Genomic DNA, 6,794 nt, shown 5'->3' with positions numbered 1-6,794 from the left:
CGGAGCTGATGTTTATGATTTGCCAAGCTTGTATTTGTACTTTGCGACTGAGGGGCAGACATTGTGTTTGTATTTCATGGCTGAGGGGCAGAGCTTGTGTTCATATTTTGTGACTGAGGGGTGAAGCTTGTGTTTGTAATTCAAGACTGAGGGGCGAAGCTTGTGTTGGTAATTCATGACTGAGGGTAGGAGCTTGTGTTTGTAATTCATGACTGAGGGGTGGAGCTTGTGTTTGTAATTCATGACTGAGGGGCAGAGCTTGTGTTTGTAATTCATGACTGAGAGGTGGAGCTTGTGTTGCGTTTTTTGATGGCTGTTCCAAAGCTATGTGCTCCAGTTTGGGCTACACTGGTCAGGGTTGTTGCTTTCATATGTTTGCATTCATTCACCTTCTAAAGCATCTAATCCAACCCAGGGCTACAGGAGGCCCTCTCAGCAGCACGCACACACACACACACACACACAGACTCACACACACACACACACACACGCACACACACACACACACACACACACACACACACACACAATCATTCACACTGGACCATTTTAGAGTTGCCAGTTATGTGGGAGAAAACCGCAGTAGCCAAAGGAAACCCACACAGGCACAGGGAGAACTGAGAATACTATAGCAGTGAGACTGCAGTGCTATGTAGTGTAGGTTCCTAAAAAAATCCTAAATGCCCACAGGACTGGTTAAAAAAAGCATTCCTTAAGCCCAACCAACACCAAGTAGGAGCAGAAATCATGCCCTTGACCATTTAAGGCATTAAGTACAATCCAAGATGGCAGCATGTTCTTTTGTCCTTTTATTTGTCTCTGTTTATTGTTGCTTGATTTTTGTAAATTCTAAACAGTATTAATTTCTCCCCTTTTACATTTTTTACTTTGTTTTAGTTGCATTTAATCCGCATTATCCGCAAGTTCCTAAAAATAACAGCTTGTTGTGAGTTGTGTTGTGGCCTACTCAACCAACTTAACCAAATACCAGGCTGGTATTCAAACAACTTATAAATCGCTTTATTTCCCATGTTAAAAATGCAAATTCCAAGTTTCATGTTGATAAAACTGCTCGAAATTGTAACTATCTCAGAACTTTTTGGAAAGTAATCCTCATTTGGAGACAAAATAACTAAGAATATACCAACTTGTATTATTAACAATGCACAAAACGTAACGGATAAATCAGCTATTGTCAACTGTTTTAATGAACATTTCATTTCCTCAGGAATCTTGTTTGAATCATTGTATCCACATGGTTTACATAAGTATGAAGTTCTCTCTCAAGCACATTTCAATGATTTGGCCCAAGGGTTTAGTTTGTCTCCGTTTGATGTAACAAAGGTTCATAGATCTCTAAAACAGATAGATCATTGTAAATCTGCTGGACCTGACAAACTTGAGCCTTTTTTTAGATCAGCTGCAGACTTTATATCAGACAGACAGCTATTTGTTGTGAAACCAAGTAGTTACAATTTCAAGCATATTCAAGTACTTTAGCCTAAATTCCAGCACTTTTCAAACCTTTATTACTTTATTCATTTAGGGCGTACTCACACTAGGCACGGTTTGCTGGTTCCGTGCTGGGGCCCGGTTATCCCCCCTCCCCACTCCCCCTCTGGCCTGCACTCACACCGGCCCGAGCACGCTTACGTCATCACAACGTGACTTTATTTGGAATAAAAGCGCGCTCGCACAACACGATGGAGTTCACAATTCTCTTTTTATTGTATTTTTGGAGTCGTTTTGGGAGTCCAGAAACACGGTGTAAGCACAGATTTATCGATAATTTAACACAAAGATTGCCTGCTAATCGCTTTGCCGCCATGACTGTTTAACGTGAGCGCATCACTGTCGTTATGTTTGAGTTCCAGCAAAATGAACCAATCACACGAGGCACCAAGCGGGCTCGGGCACGGATAGCGCCCTGGCCCACCTCTTCAAGCGGGCCCGAGCACGGTTAACTGGGCCGGGCCCGGTCACGGTTGGAGCGCTCACACTAGCCAAACGAACCGTGCTTCGGCAGGGAACCGTGCCCGGGCCCAGATCACAGACCCTAGTGTGACAGACCCTTAATGTACAGGACATGTTTTCTTTGAAGGAAGTTTGTTTTTATCTGTTTGATTGTTGAAAAATGTTTTCACTTGAAATTACTGACAGATCCAAAAGAAAATATTGCTTTATTCATTTAAGCATTAAATAATATACACTGTGTTAGGTCTTGGTTCAATATGCTATGAGCAATCATTTCAATATGTTTTAATAAACATTGAACCAGTCCGGCCCTCGGCTTGTAAATTTGGTTTTTTGGCCCTCAGTGTAATTTGACTTTGACATCCCTGATCTAGGGAGATTTTCCTTGCCACTGTCGCCTTTGGCTTGCTCATTAGGGATTTGGACCCATAGTATTGTTAACCTTGTAAATCCTGTAAAGCGCTTTGTGACAACATGTGTTGTGAAAAGCGCTATACAAATATATTTGATTTGAATCAATTTGATTTATATCAGAACATCTATAATCTAACTTACACTGAAAATAAGATTCTCAGAATATGGAAGTGTGCTATGTTTTTCCTTTGTTGAAAGGTGGAAATCCATCTTTAGTCAATAACTATAGACCAATTTCAAAATCATGTGTACTTTTCAAAGTTTTAGAAAAACTGTTTGTGGAACAGTTGAAGACATTCTTAGATTCCACATGTGTGCTTTCCCAGCATCAGTCAGTTTTTTGGAAAATGCACAGTACAGTAACTGCTGCTCTCAGTGTGATAAATAACATTATAGATGCCCTAGATGGTCGAAAATATTGTGCTGCTCTTTTTGTGGATTTATCCAAAACATTTGACACTGTGTATCATAACATCTTGATACTCCACAAGATTGGATTATCAGCTCAGACTGCAAAATGGTTTAACGACTATTTATCCGGTAGAACTCAATGTTTCCAAGCTGATGGGTCCAGTTCTTCCCTCTTTCCTGTTTTAAAAGGTGTGCCTCAAGCCTCCTTATTAGGGCTTTTGTTGTTCACAATTAACATAAAAAATGTATGTGATAATTTGCCTTCTGCTGAATCCCATCTTTATGCTGATTATATTGTTATTTATTGTTCATCTTCATCTGTCTTACAAGCATTTAAACATTTGTAATCTACTTTTGACATTGTTCAGTCCTGTTTGGCTAGGCTAAAGCTAGCCCTTAAAGCAGAAAAACTAGCAGCTCCCTCCTCTCCTCCCCAGCTTGTTAACTGTTCAAGGGGTTGAAATTGAAGTTTTCAGATGCTACTAATATTTAGGTATTCTGATTGAGGAGATATTGATAAACTGGTTTCCAAGATAAAACTCAAATTTGGGTTTTCTTTAGAAAAAAAAAGTGTTTCTCATACCAAGTCAGAAGGCACCTGATTGTCAACCATTCTTCCCCTGATGGATTATCGAGATTTGCTATTTATGAATGCTTCTGCCCTGCAATAAAAAAGAATGACGCTGTATATCATTGTGCCCTGTGTTTCATGACTAACTAACTCTAGCTATCGAATACATCATTGCACTCTGTATGCTACAGCGAAAATTCCATCTTTGACTGATCGTAGATTGTCTCACTGGTTGGTTTTTATCTATAAATGCATTCTTGGACACCTTCCTGCATATTTATGCTCACTTCTTTGTAGAACCCTCAGCCATTATGGCCTGCACTCTCAGGATATCATTTTATTACAGGTCACAAAGGTCAGAACTGAACTGGGACTTTTAAAAGTTTTGCCCCCGCCACCTGGAACAACTTACAGATGGACTTAAAGTTATCATGTCTTGTCACCTTGGGAAAATTCAAGTCAATTTTAAAGGACAGAAAAAAAATTACTTGGCTTTTGTAATTGCCCTACTGTCTAAATATGTGAGTTATATGTATTGTGTATCTGGTATGTTATTTTGATTGGTTGTATGTTTGTATGTTTTATGTTGCTGTCTTGGTCAGGTCACTCTTGGAAAAGACATTTTTAATCTCAATAAATAAAGGATACTACTACTACTACTACTACTACTACTCTCTCTACTCTGATCACTTCCATCCTGCTGACCTACATCATGTAAAGGTATTTGCTCCAACTTTGCACAGAGCTACCCAACTCCCTTACTGAGCTCTCCACCTTAACAAGAAAGGGAACCTAATTAGCAAAGTTCAGGATTGGGACCAATTCCCACACATGCGTAGTCAGCTCATGTCATAAGGGCAGGCTTGGCGGGTTCTGCATCATCAATTCAGTGAGGCGAAAAAGTGGGGGCTTCCACACTAATATCTGCCAAGCTTGGTTTTCACCACTCCTCTGACAAGCCCTACTCTGCCGAGCTCCAGGAAACAGGACACCATTTACCACCATGTCCTGAAGAAGCATCTCATTGGTTTGGCCAATAATGAGCTTTCTCCTTCACCAGAGACCTCATCCAAGTCCATAAAACAAATATAGAACTCTCAGAAAATGCTGCTCAGAAGTCCTACAGACATGTATGTAGATTTTACAGGCTAAATGGCTTAATTCCTATGGTTCTTCTAGCTCATCCTCTCTCTCTCTCTCTCTGTTTCTCTCTCTCTGTCATACATACACACTCACACACACAACCCACATACACAAACATGCATACACACACAAGGACCAGAGCTTTTGTCTTGTAATAATACTTCAACATTAGAGCTTTGTGTTATGATTTTGCTGCAAGATGCTGTCTCTTCAATCTCTATATAGTGTTTCTACAAGCAGCATCTAAAACCTTTCCAAAATGTCCCAATGGAAAAAGAGGAAAAGAGAGGAGTCAGCTGGGAGCTTTAGGGATAGTGATGTAGTCAGGTTCAGGCAGGGTTACGGAAGGTCCACTCCCCCCTAGTGGGAGCAGAGAAAGTCAAAGCAGAGTGACATGGAGTGACATTTCCGTCATGTGGAGAGAGAGGAGAGGCTCCTCGCGGGACAGCCACCCCCCTCATGCCTCCTGTAGAAGGCACTGCTTTCTCACACACAAAGCAGTTTGTCAGAACAAAGAGCACAGAGCAGACAGCATAATTACAGTATGGCATGGGTTACAATAATGTCCCAATAATCTACGCCCTTTCATTCTCCTTACACACTCACGGTTACATACATATTCTCTCTCACTCAAACACACACTCACACATTCACAACAGCTTTCCCTATTATTCTCTCTTTCATATACATGCATACAGTCACTGTGCGACCAGAGAGGTACAGTAGCTCTCGTGTAAGAATGCACTAAGCCCATACAATGGGCTTCCAGCATTTGGAGCAGATTCTTCATAATGAAGCTGTTAACTTCTTAACAGTGGCATGCCTAAAACCACAAGATGTTCTGACCTTCCCACACACACACGCACACATGCGCACACACACACACATGCATTTGCATGCGCGCACACACTCACACACACACACACACACAGCAAATGTGGGACATATGCCACTCTCTCAGGCCGATCTGCCAGGAAGGCAGAAGCTCCCTGCTGTTTTGGATGCAGCATTTGTTAGGGTCATGCTGTGTGTGTGTGTGTGTGTGTGTGTGTGTGTGTGTGTGTGTGTGTGTGTGTGTGTGTGTGTGTGTGTGTGTGTGTGTGTGTGTGTGTGTGTGTGTGTGTGTGTGTGGTGTGTGTGCTGGGGGGCGGTGTCCATGAGTGAATAATATCAAATTGTGTGCCATGTGTTGTCAAGGTAATATAGCATTCATGTGTTGTCAGGGAAATTACATGTGAGTGTGTATGTGTCTTTTTAAGAGGCTTGTGCATCATACCTTGGAAGATCATCTGCAGTACTATGCCTTATTTACAAACTGGCTTTTATTCTAGGTGTGAGTGTGTGTGTGTATTTGCATGCATGTGTGTGTGTGCATGCGTGTGCATACGTGTGTGTGTGCGCATGTCTCCAGTGTCTCCAGCATTACCTTATTCTAAACAGAGCATCTATTACAGACCTTTCTGTAGAACTGCAGGGGCCTGTTCAAACTCGTTGCTGTTTTGCCTGAACTGCCCTACAGTGGGAGCACAATAATAAAACATGACTTGCCAGAGTGGTCTGTGCTCTGAGTGTATGTTGAACAGCAGACGGGTAATGAGAACCAGTTACTGAGAATTCTCAGTGCTCCTTGTGATTTCTTTGTGAAAATCTTGGTCAGAAAAGCAAGAAAACAGCAGATGCACTCTAACTCACACACCAGCTCGTACATGCACCTGTTCACACAGCACTACCTTCCAAGAAGTTCAATTCTCTCAGCAAGGTGAGTTTGAGCCTCCATAGACACACATAGCCTGTGTTGGGTTGGTGTATGAAAAAGGAGAAGATAAGAAAATAAAGGAAAAGAAGAGAGGTTTCTCTCTGTCTCTCATGCTCACTGTTGTGTGGAGAGAGCTTGGCTCAGTCCTGTGTGTGTGTGTGTGTGTGTGTGTGTGTGTGTGTGTGTGTGTGTGTGTGTGTGTGTGTGTGTGTGTGTGTGTGCTGGCAAAGCAATAACCATGACACCAGAATGATCATCACTAAGACTGCTGTGTGGTTGTGCATATGTGCATGAGTATAATAAGTGATTGAGAGTGAGAGAGAGGGGGTAATAGCAAGAGTGCACGTAGGTGGTGAATTCCAACACAGCTGTTGGCATGGCAGACCAGTCTGAGAATGTGGGGATACCCCCCCTCCCACACACTCCCACACACAGCTGCTGGATGGAGTCTGCATATTGTGCTGCACACTTGCCTGCATGACCATCTCTGTCTCTATCTAATTATTTTTGAGAGTGTGTTTATGT

The sequence above is a fragment of the Brachyhypopomus gauderio genome, chromosome 2 (assembly GCF_052324685.1).
Source record: "Brachyhypopomus gauderio isolate BG-103 chromosome 2, BGAUD_0.2, whole genome shotgun sequence".
In the NCBI taxonomy this organism is placed as follows: domain Eukaryota; kingdom Metazoa; phylum Chordata; class Actinopteri; order Gymnotiformes; family Hypopomidae; genus Brachyhypopomus; species Brachyhypopomus gauderio.
This window is presented reverse-complemented; position numbering follows the sequence as displayed.